At 48.4% G+C, this 19,923-nt stretch overlaps 1 protein-coding gene across 1 annotated transcript in view; it reads right to left on the bottom strand.

The window, feature by feature from the left end:
• Positions 1–18,664, bottom strand: part of LOC135048396 (alanine aminotransferase 2-like) — a gene marked incomplete at its 3' end in the record, with an annotated part of 147,181 nt that extends 128,517 nt beyond the window's left edge. The window contains exon 1 of the mRNA XM_063955531.1: positions 18,552–18,664. The remainder of the gene's footprint in view (positions 1–18,551) is intronic.
• Between the last annotated feature and the right edge of the window lie 1,259 nt (positions 18,665–19,923).

Raw genomic sequence — 19,923 nt, 5'->3', positions numbered from 1 at the left:
GAGTTACCTCTATCACTGAGCGCTACCTCTAGGACTGAGCATTACCTCTATCACTGAGCGCTACCTCTATCACTGACTGTTACCTCTAGGACTGAATGTTACCTCTATCACTGACCGCTGCCTCTATCATTGAGTGTTACCTCTATCACAGAGTTACCTCTAGGACTGAAAGTTACCTCTAGGCTTGAGCGCTACCTCTTGGACAGAGTTACCTCTAGGACTGAATGTTACCTCTATCACTGAGCGTTACCTCTAGGACTGAGAGTTACCTCTATCACTGAGCGCTACCTCTAGGACTGAGCAATACCTCTATCACTGAACGTTACCTCTAAGCCTGACTGTTACCTCTATCACTGAGCGTTACCTCTAGGACTGAGTGCTGCATCTAGGACTGAGTGCTGCATCTAGGACTTAGCGTTGCATCTAGGACTGAGCATTATCTCTAGGACTGAACATTACCTTTAGGACTGCATGTTATCTCTAGGTCTTACAGCTATATTTATGACCGAGAGTTACCTCTATCACTGAGCGTTACCTCTAGGACTGAGAGTTAACTCTATGTACACAGAGCATTGCCTCTAGGACTGAGCGTTTCCTCTAGGACTGACTTTTACCTCTAGGACTAAGCGCTACCATTAGGATTGAGAGCTACATCTAGGACTGAGCGCTACCTCTATCACTGACTGTTACCTCTATCACTGACCGCTGTCTGTAGGACTGAGCATTACCTCTATCACTAAGTGTTGCCTCTATCACTGGGCACTACCTCTATCGCTGAGTGTTACCTCTGTCACTAAGTGTTGCCTCTATCACTGAGCACTACCTCTAATGCTGAGTGTTACCTCTATCACTAAGTGTTGCCTCTATCACTGAGCACTACCTCTATTGCTGAGTGTTACTTCTATTACTGAGCGTTGCCTCTATCCCTGAGCGTTACCTCTATCACTGAGCATTGCCTCTATCACTGAACGCTACCCCTATCACTGCGCGCTACCCCTATCACTGAGCGCTACCTCTACCACTGAGCGTGATGGGACTCCATCTTCCCCTGAGACCAAAACAGGAACTGCCTTCCTCTGTGGTCAGCAATGTGTTATCTAGTTTCTGGGGGAGGGGACTCACTCATTCATGATGAGTCACTAGTCTCTTTGTATATGCTGAACAGGTTCAGCCTTGGGGACGTCCAAAGGGGCTGGCCTGAGCTTCCTGTCCACTGTCCTAATAAGAGTGATTTTTAGCTTTCATACATGTAATCATAATTATTTGTTGCAATGTCCTATAACTTAATAACAAGTATCAAATTAATCTACACATTAAGCTGGTTGCTTAAATACCAAACATGACAGGTGTATCTGGTTTCGTTCAACTAATACACATACATGACATTACTTCATTATATATAATTTTAAATCATCATGATGTCTGGCGCTTGATATTATTATAATTATGTACTGCATGAAATAAGTGTTGAATCCGTCTCTGTGGCATGTCCGTGTAAATGTGTGTGTTGCCATATATTGCTGTGCTCGCTGCGCGTATTTGCAAGTATAGCGACTCATAATGTGTGTAGTTTGTATGTTCTCTTTATGTAATTTTTTTTTTACTTCGACAGTCCACCCTTTGGCAGTAAACAATAACTGCCATCAATTATTAACATAAGAAAAAATATTTCATACCATAATCGGTGACCTAGACACAAGTATGTATGCATTTCGCAAATCAGACACTTGACTATATTTGGGGAAGACAGGGAGGAGGACGAGACATCCTCTATATGCACTCGGTGGCCACGGGACCACTGGTTGGGTGTGGGACAACATTCAACCTATAGAGTATGCTGGGACAGTGCTTTGGCCTATAATGTCTGATTTGCGACGAACATTTCACACATACATGTACCTACGTCTTTGTACACTGATGTTTGGATTCGATTGAGGTTCTGCTGGGTAGATGAAGAAGACACAAACAAATCGTGAAAGTGACATATAAAATTTTCATGTTCTACATATTCCTATCATTTTCTGAACAAGGGTTATAAGTAGTGTCCTTCCTAAATAACATAAACCTTCGGAGTTCGGGGAGAGCCACTCATAAACCTTTCTTCCACATATATTAATGAGCTCTTTATCTGCAGTGTGTGAATAGCCATTGTCTGACTGTTCCTGATTACCTCTGAACTCCATAACTACTAGAACTTTGATTTTTCTCTGATTTTAACAAACTGATCGGCTAATCCTGGGATCCTATAAGGAAATCACTCCTTTCTCCAGAACCAGTTCCAGTCCCACACTCGACTCCTCATAAAAAAAAACCTCGCAAAAATAGAATATCCTGAAAGAAAATGTTTGTCAGCGGGAAAGAGAGAAAAGAGAAATAGAACAAAACAACTCTTGTTCATAACAAATCAATTACAATGACTGGTCTTTCTGCAGTCCTTTAGTACGCTCAGGTAGTGTTCAACAGTGCCGCCTCTCAGTCTTTACGGAACAGAGTCTCTGGTGATACTTTTGCGATCTCTTTGCCTTGCCCTTTGAACACACAGTTCACTTGGAACACACGGTTCACTTTGCTCCCCACCTTGCTCTTTGAACACACAGTTCACTTCGAACACACAAACTCGATGAATGTGAGCAATAAACTACTTTGTCACGAGTTCTCTCCAGGTCAGCGACCTTCTTGCAGTGGGACGAGTGGACCCAAGTCTCTCTTTCGGCGACCTTTAGTGCTGTCAACAAATCTTGGTATGGTCCTTCCCACCTGTCTATTAGGCAACCAGAGCGTAAGAACAATCACACAGTCTCATGGTTCACAATCAAGACAGTTAGCATTTGGCATACCAGCAATCAACAGTTTCAAGTTCTTTTGTCAAGTTCTCAAATGCTGGCTCATCTCCATAAGGTACTGTACTGTCACCTCATTGGTGTATTTCTGATGATTTTGCGGATCAATCATGACATGAGGTTGTCTTCCAAACACAAACAAAAAAACCCCCCACAAATACCAAAAATAAAACCAAATTTCGAAGAGGGTGATTCGTTAAGTGAAGATCTGGGAGTGGTTCCGAAGCTACATAATACTAGTGGCAGTATCTATGATCACAATAGTACAATTTGCTCCTACTTCTAGGGGTACCATTATCTACACACAAATTTCTGCGCAATTTTTCTTTGCGGTAAACACAGAAGCATCCGTGGCGGCAGCAAATGCCTCTACCCAGTTTGAGAAAACATCAGTGCACACCAATACATAACAATAATTCCTAAAGGGTGTTAACTGTACGAAGTCGATTTGTATTTCCTGAAAAGATCCGTCTGCAGGAGGGATATGGGATGGCTCTGTTGGTATTGCTTTACCAATATTCTTCCTCAAGCAATTAAGACAGGTCATTGCTCTCTTACCTGCATGAGAATAGAATCCTGGCGCACACCAGTAGACTCTCATCAGCCTGCACCTACCCTCTTTGCCTAGATGAGTCAGACCGTGTGCCACCTCAGCTAGACTTGGAAGGTATGCTCTGGGGGCTACTGGCGTACCGTGTCCACCTGACCACAGTCCTGAGGACTCCTGGCCATACCCCTTTGTCCTCCAGACTGCCTTTTCCTGTAGGGAACACACATTTTTGTATCTTAATTTACTATCGTGTGTTTGCAATGTAGAGTACCATGAGTATAACTCGAAAAAAAAAAAATGAAAAAAGAAACATCTCTAGAGGAGAGAAAGTAGAAGAAAATGAAAAAGAAAATGTCAGGTTTGCCATTCACCAACAGGCATATCAGTGTCTATACAAAATGTCCCTTCACCAGTATCCCCATTCTCCACCCTTTGTGCATGACAAGGCACACTGCAATAATACTGGTGTCATCGTGCTGTTGAGATATACTGGGTTCGGGCAGAACTCTGAAGGACCTAGGCATGTGGAGTTTGAACTGTACTTGGGTCCATGTATTGTACCACCCTGTGTGAACGCAAAAGAGGAAGAGGAAACTGTAGAGAAACAGAATAGTTTGGTGACAGATGAGTTTGTAGAGGTGAAAAAGATTTTATAAAAATTTGACAACTGGATTGGGCACTACGGGGAAGTGATTCTCTACTTGGTCTACTCCCCTTAAAAAAAAATTCTGTGGGCCAGGTGTTTGTGTCGGCCACTTGTGTCGCTTATTGCGCCTCTTTTTTTCTTTGCATCATGTGCTGTTTGGGGACTATTTTTTTGAAGTGCCATCCTGCCTGACACTGCAGTGCCACTCCTAGATGGGCCAGGTGTTTGTGTCGGCCACTTGTGTCGCTTAGCTTAGTCATCCAGCGACCTCGGTGCAAATTTTAGGACTAAAAATAATATTGTGAGGTGTGAGGTGTTCAGAATAGACTGGAAATTAGTGGAAATTATGGTTATTGAGGTTAATAATACTATGGGATCAAAATGACCCCCAAATTCTATGATTTAAGCTGCTTTTGAGGTTTTTTTGTAAAAAAAAAAACACCCGAATCCGACAAAAAATTTTCAGGGAGGTTTTGCCAAAACGCGTCCGAATCCAAAACACGGCCTCGGAACCGAATCCAAAACCAAAACACAAAACCCGAAAAATGTCCGGTGCACATCACTAATATATATATATATATATATATATATATATATATATAATACTAGCTTCCAGCCCATCAACATGCCGGAACAGAACAGAGATGTCAGCGCCGGTGGCTGTGCGCGCCCACATGGAGCAACCCTTGAACTGTTTGATTGGACGCCATCTAGTGGCTGCTGGTGCGCAAAACACTTTAATTCCCCCCATAGAGATGAGGAGCAGCGTAAGCTTTTCATTCTATAATAATATTAATAATAAGAATTTACTCACCGATAATTCTATTTCTCGTAGTCCGTAGTGGATGCTGGGGACTCCGTAAGGACCATGGGGAATAGACGGCTCCGCAGGAGACTGGGCACACTAAAAGAAAGATTTGGTACTACCTGGTGTGCACTGGCTCCTCCCCCTATGACCCTCCTCCAGACCTCAGTTAGGATACTGTGCCCGGAAGAGCTGACACAATAAGGAAGGATTTTGAATCCCGGGTAAGACTCATACCAGCCACACCAATCACACCGTATAACTCGTGATATTCTACCCAGTTAACAGTATGAATAACAACTGAGCCTCTCAACAGATGGCTCAACAATAACCCTTTAGTTAGGCAATAACTATATACAAGTATTGCAGACAATCCTCACTTGGGATGGGCGCCCAGCATCCACTACGGACTACAAGAAATAGAATTATCGGTGAGTAAATTCTTATTTTCTCTAACGTCCTAGTGGATGCTGGGGACTCCGTAAGGACCATGGGGATTATACCAAAGCTCCCAAACGGGCGGGAGAGTGCGGATGACTCTGTAGCACCTAATGAGAGAACTCAAGGTCCTCCTCAGCCAGGGTATCAAATTTGTAGAATTTAGCAAACGTGTTTGCCCCTGACCAAGTAGCAGCTCGGCAAAGTTGTAAAGCCGAGACCCCTCGGGCAGCCGCCCAAGATGAGCCCACCTTCCTCGTGGAATGGGCTTTCACTGATTTAGGATGCGGCAAACCAGCCGCCGAATGTGCCAGCTGAATTGTGCTACAAATCCAGCGAGCAACAGTCTGCTTAGAAGCAGGAGCACCTATTTTGTTGGGTGCATACAGGATAAAAAGCGAGTCAGTTTTCCTGACTTCAGCCGTCCTGGAAACATAAATTTTCAAGGCCCTGACTACGTCCAGTAACTTGGAATCCTCCAAGTCCTTAGTAGCCGCAGGCACTACAATAGGTTGGTTCAAGTGAAAAGCTGATACCACCTTAGGGAGAAACTGGGGACGAGTCCTCAATTCTGCCCTATCCATATGGAAAATCAGATAAGGGCTTTTACACGACAAAGCCGCCAATTCTGACACACGCCTGGCTGAAGCCAAGGCCAAAAACATGACCACTTTCCACGTGAGATATTTGAGATCCACGGTTTTAAGTGGCTCAAACCAATGTGATTTTAGGAAACTCAACACCACATTGAGATCCCAAGGTGCCACAGGAGGCACAAAAGGGGGCTGAATATGAAGCACTCCCTTTACAAAAGTCTGAACTTCAGGCAGTGAAGCCAGTTCTTTCTGGAAGAAAATCGACAGAGCCGAAATCTGGACCTTAATGGAACCCAATTTTAGGCCCATAGTCACTCCTGACTGTAGGAAGTGCAGAAAACGACCCAGCTGAAATTCCTCTGTGGGGGCCTTCCTGGCCTCACACCACGCAACATATTTTCGCCAAATGCGGTGATAATGGTTTGCGGTTACTTCTTTCCTGGCTTTTATCAGCGTAGGAATGACTTCCTCCGGAATGCCCTTCTCCTTTAGGATCCGGAATTCAACCGCCATGCCATCAAACGCAGCCGCGGTAAGTCTTAGAACAGACAGGGCCCCTGCTGTAGCAGATCCTGTCTGAGCGGTAGAGGCCATGGGTCCTCTGATAACATTTCTTGAAGTTCCGGGTACCAAGCTCTTCTTGGCCAATCCGGAACCACGAGTATCGTTCTTACTCCTCGCCTTCTTATTATTCTCAGTACCTTTGGTATGAGGGGCAGAGGAGGGAACACATAAACCGACTGGTACACCCACGGTGTCACTAGCGCGTCCACAGCTATCGCCTGAGGGTCCCTTGACCTGGCGCAATATCTCTTTAGCTTTTTGTTGAAGCGGGACGCCATCATGTCCACCTGTGGCCTTTCCCAACTGTTTACCAACAGTAGGAAGACTTCTGGATGAAGTCCCCACTCTCCCGGGTGTAGGTCGTGTCTGCTGAGGAAGTCTGCTTCCCAGTTGTCCACTCCCGGAATGAACACTGCCGACAGTGCTATTATGTGATTTTCCGCCCATCGGAGAATCCTTACGGCTTCTGCCATCGCCATCCTGCTTCTTGTGCCGCCCTGTCGGTTTACATGGGCGACTGCCGTGATGTTGTCTGACTAGATCAGTACCGGCTGGTTTTGAAGCAGGGGTTTTGCCTGACTTAGGGCATTGTAAATGGCCCTTAGTTCCAGAATATTTATGTGCAGGGAAGTCTCCTTGTCACGATCCGGGTATCTGGACGCCATTTCTTACCCATCAGATGCCTCCTAAGGCTGGCTCAGCGCTCCAGGACCGGATTCCATCTGTTATCCTGATGTGTACATTCCTGTATCCTCTCCTGTCACTCTGGGACGCTGTCACAGTAAACGCCATATTACACCTGGCATGGCGTCTCCCGCGGCCTCCGCCGCCGTCCCTGAACTTCTGCATGCAGAGTGTCTGAGTGGCGATTACGTCAGCCGCGGCCTCCGCTGTGTCCGCGTGGTTGGATGTGCATCTGTCAGCCTGGCGCCTCCTGTCTCCGGTGGCCGGCGCCGCCATTACTGTTTTCATTACCACATGGATTACAAACCAAACTTCCCTCCAAGTGTCTGCATGGGCGCAGCCATCTTGGATTCTGTCAGCTGATCATTTCCACCAATCTGTTCTCAGTATTGATAATCTGCATAATTGCCTAGCCAATCCCTTCCTTGCTGCAGGTATAAATACACTGTGCCTGAGCAAGGAAGGCGTCAGTGCTTTGGTTGTCAAACCTAGTTCCTGTTTGTCTCTCTCCTGTGATTGTCTTCCAGGTTCCAGCTCCTGTCTCAAGACTTCCACCATAGAGACCCGCACCAGCATTCCACCTGCGGTGTAGCCTGACTCTCCAATCCATTGTGGATTCATCTGTTTCCAGCTACAACATTACCTGCTTCCAGCTCAGCTTCCAGCAGAGTACAGCTTCCCTTAAAGGGCCGGTGTCCTTTCTACACTTTACCACTCTCCACCGGTATTATTATTTCTCCGCTCTCAAGTTCTACATTTCAGTTCATATTTCATCGCTCCCAAGTTCATTTATTATTTAACTGGTTCCAGCCAGTATCCACTCCGTGCTAACAACAGTCTGGTTCCAGCCAGTATCTACAGCAGCTGTTTTATCTTCAGCAACCCAGCTTTTCCTGGAACACCAGCTGGCACAATCCTGGGTTATCTCCATTGCTACAGTCGGGCCTGGTAAGGACTTTCCATCTAGAAGATCATAAGAACTATCTCACACTACCAGTGCCCTGTGGCTCCTGCCATCCTGTAGTACCCAGGAACTGTATTTATTCTTTGCTGACTTTTACGTTTTATTTTACTGCTGCTGTGTTGCGGAGTTGTCATAATAAACATCATTGACTTTTATCCAAGTTGTCGTGGTCACGCCTTCGGGCAGTTATTATTCATGTTACTTACATGTCCAGGGGTCTGATACAACCTCCCAGGTTCCGGTACATCTCAGCCCCTACAACTGAGGCTGCCTCCCGTCAGCTCAGGCCCTCAGTTGTGACAGTAAGCACTGACCTAATGAATCCAGCCGGAGACCAGGATCAAGCGGCCAGGCCGATGCAAGAACTGGCAGCCCGACTAGAACATCAGGAGGCTGCACAGGGCCACATCATCCGCTGTCTCCAGGATCTCTCTACTCGGCTGGATGGGATTCAGACAACTCTCCATGGATCAGGCGCGTCTGGTGCGTCAACCACAGTGACTCCAGCTATAACCCCACCCACCTTACCCATTTCTGCTCCACGTCTTCATCTTCCAACGCCAGCAAAATTTGACGGATCTCCAAGATTCTGCAGGGGATTTCTCAACCAGTGTGAGATTCAGTTTGAGCTACAACCTGGCAATTTTCCCAGTGACCGTACAAAAATTGCCTACATTATTTCTCTTCTCAGTGGCTCAGCCCTTGATTGGGCATCACCGTTATGGGAGAGGTCCGACACCCTGCTATCTTCCTACACTGCCTTCGTGTCAACATTCAGGCGCATCTTCGACGAGCCAGGCCGGGTAACCTCAGCTTCATCCGAGATTCTCCGTTTACGCCAGGGGTCACGTACTGTAGGACAATATCTGATACAGTTCCAGATCCTGGCATCCGAACTGGCATGGAACGACGAGGCCCTGTATGCTGCATTCTGGCATGGCTTATCTGAGCGTATTAAAGATGAGTTAGCTACCAGAGACTTACCTTCTAAGTTAGATGAGCTAATCTCACTCTGCACGAAAGTTGATTTACGTTTCAGAGAGAGAGCAACTGAGCGTGGAAGATCATCTGCTCCAAAATCTTCTGCTCCTCCTCCTCGTCAACTGTCACCATCTAAAGATGAGCCCATGCAACTTGGCCGTTCCCGTTTAACTCCTGCTGAGCGCCGAAGACGTCTCTCCGAGTTTCTCTGTCTCTATTGTGCAGCTCCGTCTCACACCATTAATGCCTGTCCCAAACGTCCGGGCAAACTCCAAATCCTAGCTCGCCAAGGAGAGGGCCGGCTAGGAGTAATGATCTCCTCTCCATCTCCTCAAGATTGTAATCTCCCAGTCTCGCTTCAAGTTGCTCAACGTTATCGGAACGTCATTGCCCTCCTTGATTCCGGAGCAGCTGGGAACTTTATTACCGAAGCCTATGTTAAACGGTGGTCCCTACCCACCGAGAGACTTCCTTCGTCCATTTCTTTAACTGCCGTGGATGGCAGCAAAATTTTTGATGCAGTTATTTCTTTAAGGACTCTACCAGTTCGTCTGAGAGTGGGAGTTCTTCATTCCGAACTTATTTCTTTTTTAGTGATTCTAAGAGCCACACATCCTGTGGTCCTGGGCCTTCCATGGCTCCGTCTTCACAATCCTACAATTGATTGGACGACTACGCAAATCCTGGCATGGGGTTCCTCCTGTGCTGAGACATGTTTGTTTAAAGTATTGCCTGTCTGTTCTTCCTCCCCCAGGTCGTCTGATGTTCCACCCTCCTCCATATCAAGATTTCACGGATGTGTTCAGTAAAGCTTCTGCTGATATCCTTCCTCCTCATAGAGAATGGGACTGTCCGATTGATCTCGTTCCAGGGAAGGTTCCACCTCGAGGCCGAACTTATCCGTTGTCTCTGCCTGAGACGCATTCTATGGAGGAATATATTAAAGAGAACCTAGCAAAGGGGTTCATTCGACCTTCTTCTTCTCCAGCCGGCGCAGGCTTCTTTTTTGTAAAAAAGAAAGATGGTGGTCTGCGGCCGTGCATCGACTACAGAGGTTTGAACGACATTACCATCAAGAACCGTTATCCTTTACCCCTGATTACTGAGCTCTTTGACAGAGTTCGCGGAGCTACCATCTTTACAAAGCTGGACTTGCGAGGTGCATACAATCTCATCCGGATCCGTGAGGGTGACGAGTGGAAGACCGCCTTTAACACCCGTGACGGACATTATGAGTACCTCGTCATGCCCTTCGGATTGAGCAATGCTCCAGCTGTCTTCCAGCATTTTGTCAATGAGATCTTCAGAGACATTCTATACCGTCATGTCGTGGTCTATCTAGACGATATCCTCATTTTTGCCAACGATTTAGAGGAACATCGTTTTTGGGTTAAAGAGGTTCTGTCCCGTCTCCGTGTCAATCATCTCTATTGCAAATTAGAAAAATGCGTCTTTGAAGTCAAGTCCATTCCGTTTCTAGGGTACATTGTGTCCGGTTCCGGACTAGAGATGGATCCTGAGAAACTACAAGCAATCCAAAATTGGCCGGTACCCTTAACCCTCAAAGGGGTCCAGAGGTTCTTAGGGTTCGCCAACTATTACCGAAAGTTTATACGAGACTTTTCCACCATTGTGGCGCCTATTACTGCTTTCACTAAGAAGGGTGCTAACCCGTCCAAATGGTCTGAAGAAGCCATGCAAGCATTTCATCTTTAAAAACAAAGGTTCATCTCTGCGCCTGTTCTGAAACAGCCTGACATCGACTCTCCTTTCATCTTAGAGGTGGATGCCTCCTCCGTTGGAGTAGGAGCGGTGTTATCTCAGAGGGCTAAAGATGGCCATTTACACCCTTGCAGTTTCTTCTCCCGGAAGTTCTCCCCAGCTGAGCGCAACTATGCCATTGGCGACCAGGAGTTGCTAGCCATCAAGCTCGCTCTAGAAGAGTGGAGGTATCTGTTGGAGGGAGCTTCTCATTCAATCACCATACTTACAGACCACAAGAACCTTTTATACCTGAAGGGCGCACAATGTCTCAACCCTCGTCAGGCCAGATGGGCACTTTTCTTTTCCAGGTTCGACTTTAAACTCCAGTTCTGTCCGGGCTCTCAGAATCGCAAGGCCGATGCCCTTTCCCGCTCATGGGAGCAAGAAAATGAGTCCGAGTCTTCAGACAAGCATCCTATTATAAATCCGTTGGCATTCTCCACGGTAGGGATGGACTCTACGCCCCCATCAGGGAAAAGTTTTGTGAAGCCGATGCTAAGGAAGAAGCTCATGCATTGGGCCCATGCTTCCCGTTTTGCCGGACATACAGGTATCCAAAAAACCCTGGAGTTTATCTCTAGGTCCTATTGGTGGCCAACTCTGAAAAAGGACGTCTTGGAGTTTATTGCATCTTGCCCAAAGTGTGCCCAACATAAAGTATCCCGCCAGTCGCCTGCGGGGCAACTGGTTCCACTATCCGTTCCCCGTCGACCATGGACCCACTTGTCGATGGATTTCATTACAGACTTACCCATGTGCAACAAGTTCAATACCATCTGGGTGGTAGTTGACCGGTTCACCAAGATGGCACACTTCATTCCTCTCACCGGTCTTCCGTCAGCTTCCAAGTTGGCTCAAGTATTCATACAAGAGATCTTCCGACTCCACGGTCTTCCTGAAGAAATTATCTCAGATCGAGGAGTTCAATTCACAGCCAAATTCTGGCGAAGTTTATGTCAAGTCCTCCAAGTCAAGCTAAAGTTTTCCACGGCTTACCATCCTCAGACCAATGGTCAAACCGAGAGGGTGAATCAGGACTTGGAGGCCTTCCTCCGCATCTATGTGTCCTCCTCTCAAGATGACTGGGTTCAATTACTTCCCTGGGCCGAGTTCTGTCATAACAACCAGTATCATTCTTCATCTGCTTCAACACCATTCTTCACTAACTTTGGATTCCACCCTAAAGTCCCTGAGTTCCAACCGCTTCCAGCAACTTCTGTTCCCGCAGTGGATATCACCTTGCATCAGTTTGCCAATATCTGGAAGAGCGTACGATCAGCTCTGCTCAAGGCATCGTTCAGGTACAAGAAGTTTGCGGATAAGAAGCGTCGAGCAGTTCCTGCTCTCAAGGTGGGTGATCGGGTATGGTTATCCACGAAGAATTTGAGGTTAAGAGTTCCCAGTATGAAGTTTGCACCTCGCTATATCGGTCCTTTCAAGATTGAACAAGTCATCAATCCTGTTGCTTACAGACTCCAGTTGCCTCCCTTCTTAAAAATACCCAGGACATTCCATGTTTCCCTGTTGAAACCGCTGATCTTGAATCGGTTTCATTCCTCACTTCCTCCAACTCCGAAAGTCCAAACTCAACGAGGCGTTGAGTATGAAGTGGCCAAGATCCTGGACTCACGTCACCGTTACGGTCAACTACAATATCTTATTGACTGGAAAGGTTATGGTCCTGAGGAACGTTCATGGACCAATGCTTCTGATGTCCATGCTCCTGCCTTGGTCCGACAATTCCATTCCAAGTTTCCTCAAAAGCCAAAGAAGTGTCCTGGGGCCACTCCTAAAGGGGGGGGGGTGCTGTCACGATCCGGGTATCTGGACGCCATTTCTTACCCATCAGATGCCTCCTAAGGCTGGCTCAGCGCTCCAGGACCGGATTCCATCTGTTATCCTGATGTGTACATTCCTGTATCCTCTCCTGTTACTCTGGGACGCTGTCACAGTAAACGCCATATTACACCTGGCATGGCGTCTCCCGCGGCCTCCGCCGCCGTCCCTGAACTTCTGCATGCAGAGTGTCTGAGTGGCGATTACGTCAGCCGCGGCCTCCGCTGTGTCCGCGTGGTTGGATGTGCATCTGTCAGCCTGGCGCCTCCCGTCTCCGGTGGCCGGCGCCGCCATTACTGTTTTCATTACCACATGGATTACAAACCAAACTTCCCTCCAAGTGTCTGCATGGGCGCAGCCATCTTGGATTCTGTCAGCTGATCATTTCCACCAATCTGTTCTCAGTATTGATAATCTGCATAATTGCCTAGCTAATCCCTTCCTTGCTGCAGGTATAAATACACTGTGCCTGAGCAAGGAAGGCGTCAGTGCTTTGGTTGTCAAACCTAGTTCCTGTTTGTCTCTCTCCTGTGATTGTCTTCCAGGTTCCAGCTCCTGTCTCAAGACTTCCACCATAGAGACCCGCACCAGCATTCCACCTGCGGTGTAGCCTGACTCTCCAATCCATTGTGGATTCATCTGTTTCCAGCTACAACATTACCTGCTTCCAGCTCAGCTTCCAGCAGAGTACAGCTTCCCTTAAAGGGCCGGTGTCCTTTCTACACTTTACCACTCTCCACCGGTATTATTATTTCTCCGCTCTCAAGTTCTACATTTCAGTTCATATTTCATCGCTCCCAAGTTCATTTATTATTGAACTGGTTCCAGCCAGTATCCACTCCGTGCTAACAACAGTCTGGTTCCAGCCAGTATCTACAGCAGCTGTTTTATCTTCAGCAACCCAGCTTTTCCTGGAACACCAGCTGGCACAATCCTGGGTTATCTCCATTGCTACAGTCGGGCCTGGTAAGGACTTTCCATCTAGAAGATCATAAGAACTATCTCACACTACCAGTGCCCTGTGGCTCCTGCCATCCTGTAGTACCCAGGAACTGTATTTATTCTTTGCTGACTTTTACGTTTTATTTTACTGCTGCTGTGTTGCGGAGTTGTCATAATAAACATCATTGACTTTTATCCAAGTTGTCGTGGTCACGCCTTCGGGCAGTTATTATTCATGTTACTTACATGTCCAGGGGTCTGATACAACCTCCCAGGTTCCGGTACATCTCAGCCCCTACAACTGAGGCTGCCTCCCGTCAGCTCAGGCCCTCAGTTGTGACACTCCTGACTTGACCATAGTCCTTGGAAGTTTCTTCCCTGTGTGACTGCTCCCCAGCCTCGAAGGCTGGCATCCGTGGTCACCAGGACCCAGTCCTGTATGCCGAATCTGCGGCCCTCTAGAAGATGAGCACTCTGCAGCCACCACAGTAGAGACACCCTGGTCCTTGGAGACAGGGTTATCAGTTGATGCATCTGAAGATGCGATCCCGACCACTTGTCCAAGAGGTCCCACTGGAAGGTCCTTGCATGGAACCTGCCGAATGGAATTGCTTCGTATGAAGCCACCATTTTTCCCAGGACGCGTGTGCAGTGATGCACCGATACCCGTTTTGGTTTTAGGAGGTCTCTGACTAGAGATGACAGCTCCGTGGCTTTCTCCTGCGGGAGAAACACTTTTTTCTGTTCTGTGTCCAGAATCATCCCCAGGAACAGTAAGCGTGTGGAAGGAACCAGTTGTGACTTTGGGATGTTTAGAATCCAGCTATGCTGTTGTAGCACTTCCCGAGATAGTGCTACTCCGACCAGTAACTGCTCCCTGGACCTCGCCTTTATTAGGAGATCGTCCAAGTACGGGATAATTAAAACTCCCTTTTTTCGAAGGAGTATCATCATTTCTGCCATTACCTTGGTAAACACCCTCGGTGCCGTGGACAGTCCAAAAGGTAGTGTCTGGAATTGGTAATGACAATCCTGTACCACAAATCTGAGGTACTCCTGGTGAGGATGGTAAATGGGGACATGCAGGTAAGCATCCTTGACGTCCAGGGATGCCATGTAATCCCCCTCGTCCAGGCTTGCAATAACCGCCCTGAGCGATTCCATCTTGAACTTTGATTTTTTTATGTATGTGTTCAAGGATTTCAATTTTAAAATGGGTCTCACCGAACCGTCCGGTTTCGGTACCACAAACAGTGTGGAATAGTAACCCCGTCCTTGTTGAATTAGGGGCACCTTGACTATCACCTGCTGGGAATACAGCTTGTGAATTGCCTCTAGTACAGCCTCCCTGCTCGAGGGAATTGTCGGTAAGGCCGATTTGAGGAAACGGCGGGGGGGAGTCGCCTCGAATTCCAGCTTGTACCCCTGAGTTACTACTTGAAGGATCCAGGGATCCACCCTTGAGCGAACCCAACCCACTGATCGCTGAAATTTTTGAGGCGGCCCCCCACCGTACCTGGCTCCGCCTGTGGAGCCCCACCGTCATGCGGCGGATTTGGAAGAAGCGGGGGAGGACTTTTGTTCCTGGGAACCTGCTGCGTGGTGCAGTTTCTTCCCCCTTCCTCTGCCTCTAGACAGAAAGGACCCGCCTTTTCCCCGCCTGTTTTTCTGGGTTCGAAAGGACTGCACCTGATAGTACGGCGCTTTCTTAGGCTGTGAGGGGACATGGGGTAAAAATGCTGACTTCCCAGCTGTTGCTGTGGAAACAAGACTGAGAGACCGTCCCCGAATAACTCCTCACCCTTATAAGGCAAAACTTCCATGTGCCTTTTAGAATCTGCATCCCCTGTCCACTGCCGAGTCCATAAGCCTCTCCTAGCAGAAATGGACAATGCACTTATTCTAGATGCCAGCCGGCAGATCTCCCTCTGTGCATCTCTCATGTATAAGACTGAGTCTTTTATATGCTCTATGGTAAGCAATATAGTGTCCCTGTCCAGGGTGTCAATATTTTCTGACAGGGAATCTGACCAAGCAGCAGCAGCACTGCACATCCACGCTGAAGCAATAGCTGGTCTCAGTATAACACCTGTGTGTGTATATATAGACTTTAGGATAGCCTCCTGCTTTCTATCAGCAGGTTCCTTTAGGGCGGCCGTATCCGGAGACGGTAGTGCCACCTTTTTAGACAAACGTGTGAGCGCTTTATCCACTCTAGGGGGAGTTTCCCAACGTGACCTATCCTCTGGCGAGAAAGGGAACGCCATTAGTAATTTTTTTTTGAAATCACCAATTTCTTATCAGGGAAAGCCCACGTTTCTTCACACACTTCATTTAATTCTTCAGATGAGGGAAAAACTATTGGTAGTTTTTTCTCCCCAAACATAATACCCTTTTTTGAGGTACCTGGGTTTATATCAGAAAGGTGTAAAACCTCTTTCATTGCCTCAATCATGCCACGAATGGCCCTAGTGGACATTAAATTTGACTCATCGTCGTCGACACTGGTATCAGTATCCGTGTCGACATCTGTGTCTGCCATCTGAGGTAGTGGGCGTTTTAGAGCCCCTGATGGCCATTGAATTGCCTGGGCAGGCACGGGCTGAGAAGCCGGCTGTCCCGTATTTGGCCTGTCGTCAAATTTTTTATGTAAGGAGTCGACACTTGCACGTAATTCCTTCCATAAGTCCATCCACTCAGGTGTCTGCCCCGCAGGGGGTGACATCACATTTATAGGCATCTGCTCCGCCTCCACATAAGTCTCCTCATCAAACATGTCGACACAGCCGTACCGACACACCGCACACACACACACAGGGAATGCTCTTAAAGGAGACAGGACCCCACAAAAGCCCTTTGGGGAGACAGAGTATGCCAGCACACACCAGAGCACTATATAATGCAGGGACTAACTGAATTATGTCCCTTATAGCTGCTATAATATTTACTGCGCCTCAATCTGTGCCCCCCCTCTCTTTTTTACCCTTTTCTGTAGTGTAGACTGCAGGGGAGAGTCAGGGAGCCTTCTTCCAGCGGAACTGTGAGGGAATAATGGCGCCAGTGTGCTGAGGGAGTTGGCTCCGCCCCTTTTTCGGCTGACTTTTCTCCCGCTTTTTTCTGTATTCTGGCAGGGGTAATTACCACATATATAGCCTCTGGGGCTATATATTGTGGTTATTTTGCCAGCCAAGGTGATATTATTGCTGCTCAGGGCGCCCCCCCCCAGCGCCCTGCACCCTCAGTGACCGGAGTGCGAAGTGTGTATGAGGAGCAATGGCGCACAGCTGCAGTGCTGTGCGCTACCTTGGTGAAGACTGAAGTCTTCTGCCGCCGATTTTCCGGACCATCTTCTTGCTTCTGGCTCTGTAAGGGGGACGGCGGCGCGGCTCCGGGAACGAACACCAAGGACGGGTCCTGCGGTCGATCCCTCTGGAGCTAATGGTGTCCAGTAGCCTAAGAAGCCCAAGCTAGCTGCAAGCAGGTAGGTTCGCTTCTTCTCCCCTTAGTCCCTCGTTGCAGTGAGCCTGTTGCCAGCAGGTCTCACTGTAAAATAAAAAACCTAAAATATACTTTCTTTCTAGGAGCTCAGGAGAGCCCCTAGTGTGCATCCAGCTCGGCCGGGCACAGAAATCTAACTGAGGTCTGGAGGAGGGGCATAGAGGGAGGAGCCAGTCCACACCAGGTAGTACCAAATCTTTCTTTTAGTGTGCCCAGTCTCCTGCGGAGCCGTCTATTCCCCATGGTCCTTACGGAGTCCCCAGCATCCACTAGGACGTTAGAGAAAACAACAATAATAATTTTATCTATATCGCGCTCTTTCTCCCACAGGACTCACAGCGCTTTACAGACATCACAAACAATGTACATAGGGGGTCATTCCGAGTTGATCGCTCGCTAGCAACTTTTAGCTGGCTTGCGATCAGATAGACGCCGCCCACAGGGGAGTGTATGTTCACTTTGCAAGTGTGCGAATGCGTGTTCTACCGAGCGGGACGAAAAAGTTTTGTGCAGTTTCTGAGTAGCCCAGAACTTACTCAGCCGCTGCGATCACTTCAGCCTGTCCGGGGCCGGAATTGACTTCAGACACCCGCCCTGCAAACGCCTGGACACGCCTGCTTTATTCCAATCACTCCCAGAAAACGGTCAGTTGCCACCCACAACAGCCCTCTTCCTGTCAATCACCTTGCGATCGGCTGTGCGAATGGATTCTTCATTAAAGCCATCGCCCAGCAACGATCCGCTTTGTACTGGTACGACGCGCCTGCGCATTGCGCTGCATACACATGCGCAGTTCAGCCGCGGTTGAGATGATCTCTGCACTGCAAAAAGTATCTAGTGAGCGATCAACTCGGAATAACCGCCATAATACAGAGGATGTGAGTAATACAGCGATAGATCAGACATAAAGTAAAACCTGGAGCACACAGAAAGCACAGTGCAGGATTGGTGGAGGCATTTTGGGTAATAACCTCCATGGGTCGTGTATTCCACCCTCACAAGGTACCAGGTGCGGCAGCCATCTTTGGCGCGCTGCGTAGGATTACCCTGGGTGGAATGGTCCACCCCTAGAAGAGATGACACAACATGGGGAGATTGCAGAGTCCTAAAGTTCAGAGTAGAGTTCCAACAAAACCACCAGGTCCATGTATAGGAGATATATATTACATAGTCATCATCCTGCTTATTATTCTCCGGTAACCAACGGGCCCTGGAATCGGGTGTGACGCCCCTGTGGGCACTTGTATGCAGGACGCTATGTGACAAGCAGCTGCAGGAATACGGAGTGTAAGGTTACCAGCAGACATTAGTCAGGGGAACATTAACTACGAGATGTATATATATCACCTACAGGCCATGGGCTACCTACCTTCTCTGGGGTAATCCTGCCCTACTCCCTGTTACCCTTGCAGGGACCCACTGACCACTAGAAGGGTCACCTACCTCTGGCTGTGGTATACGGTCAGCCCTGTTCTCTCTCCCTGGAGATTATAGCTTGTGGGATTATTACAAGACGGGACCCTCAGACCCCTCCCGTCACTACTTCCCCCTGATTTATTCCGGGACACAGCATGTAACACGTGTGTTGTCAGGCCTCATATTACATGTGTTGTGTAAGTCTGTGAGAGCAAGCCCCCCCCCCCCCTGATTCCGCACCAGGCTGCAACGTCCAGGGATACAATTAGTAAAACTACACAAATGTAAGAAATGAATATGTATCGCCATAACGTAGACTGGGGAACGGAGGAGATCTCCTGAGGTCACAGCGTGCGGGGTCCGGGAGGGACAGATCCTGTATACAGACCTATAAATACATCGCCCGTTATAATACAGACAATATAATGGAAGGACGAGGAAAGGGTTAAACGGAGAAACTTCCCGATAGGACGCGGAGGATGAGGAATGGGTGGTTGGGCGCGGAGGGTCTGCACCTGCTTCCTAGTAATCCATTATATGGGAAGGGGTGGATACAGCCCTCCTCTGTATAAGATGTGACTATAATATCCGCCAGCTGCTAGAGTGTTCCTGGTCCCCGAGGCTGAACATCACATTCATTACACTAAGCATATATCGTATCACTGGGTAGATTATCAGCTAAAGTGGCGAGGGGCTGAAATGCCGGCCGTCAGAATACCGACCACGCTATTCCCCTGTATAGAATCCTGATAGGGGTCGGAAGCAAAATACCCCTAACCCTCCTTTACTGCAGCCTAAACCTAACCCCCCATCCTAACCCTAACTCTCCCCCTGCAGCCTAAACCTAACCCTCCCACCACAGCCTAAACCTAACCCTCCCCCAGCAGCCTAAACCTAACCCTCCCACCACAGCCTAAACCGAACCCTTCCCCATCCTAACCCTCCCCCCGCAGACTAACCCCCCCATCCTAACCCTAACTCTCCCCCCGCAGCCAAAACCTAACACTCCCCCCACAGCCTAAACCTAACCCTCCCCCGCAGCCTAAACCTAACCCTCCCCCATCCTAATCCCCCCATCCTAACCCCGCAGCCTAACCCTCCCCCATCCTAACCCTCCCCCATCCTAACCCTAACTCTCCCCCCGCAGCCAAAACCTAACCCTCCCCCCGCAGCCTAACCCTAACCCTACCATCCTAACCCTAACTCTACCCCCACAGCTCCCCCATCCTAATTCCCCTATCCTAACCCTAACCCTCCCCCCGCAGCCTAACCCTCCCCCATCCTAACCCTCCCCCCGCAGCCTAACCCTCCCCCATCCTAACCCTCCCCCCACAGCCTAAACTTAACCCTCCCCCATCCTAACCCTCCCCCGCATCCTAACCCTCCCCCATTTTAACCC

Source organism: Pseudophryne corroboree, unplaced genomic scaffold, assembly GCF_028390025.1.
Source record: "Pseudophryne corroboree isolate aPseCor3 unplaced genomic scaffold, aPseCor3.hap2 scaffold_956, whole genome shotgun sequence".
Classification (NCBI taxonomy): Eukaryota; Metazoa; Chordata; class Amphibia; order Anura; family Myobatrachidae; genus Pseudophryne; species Pseudophryne corroboree.
This window is presented reverse-complemented; position numbering and strand designations above follow the sequence as displayed.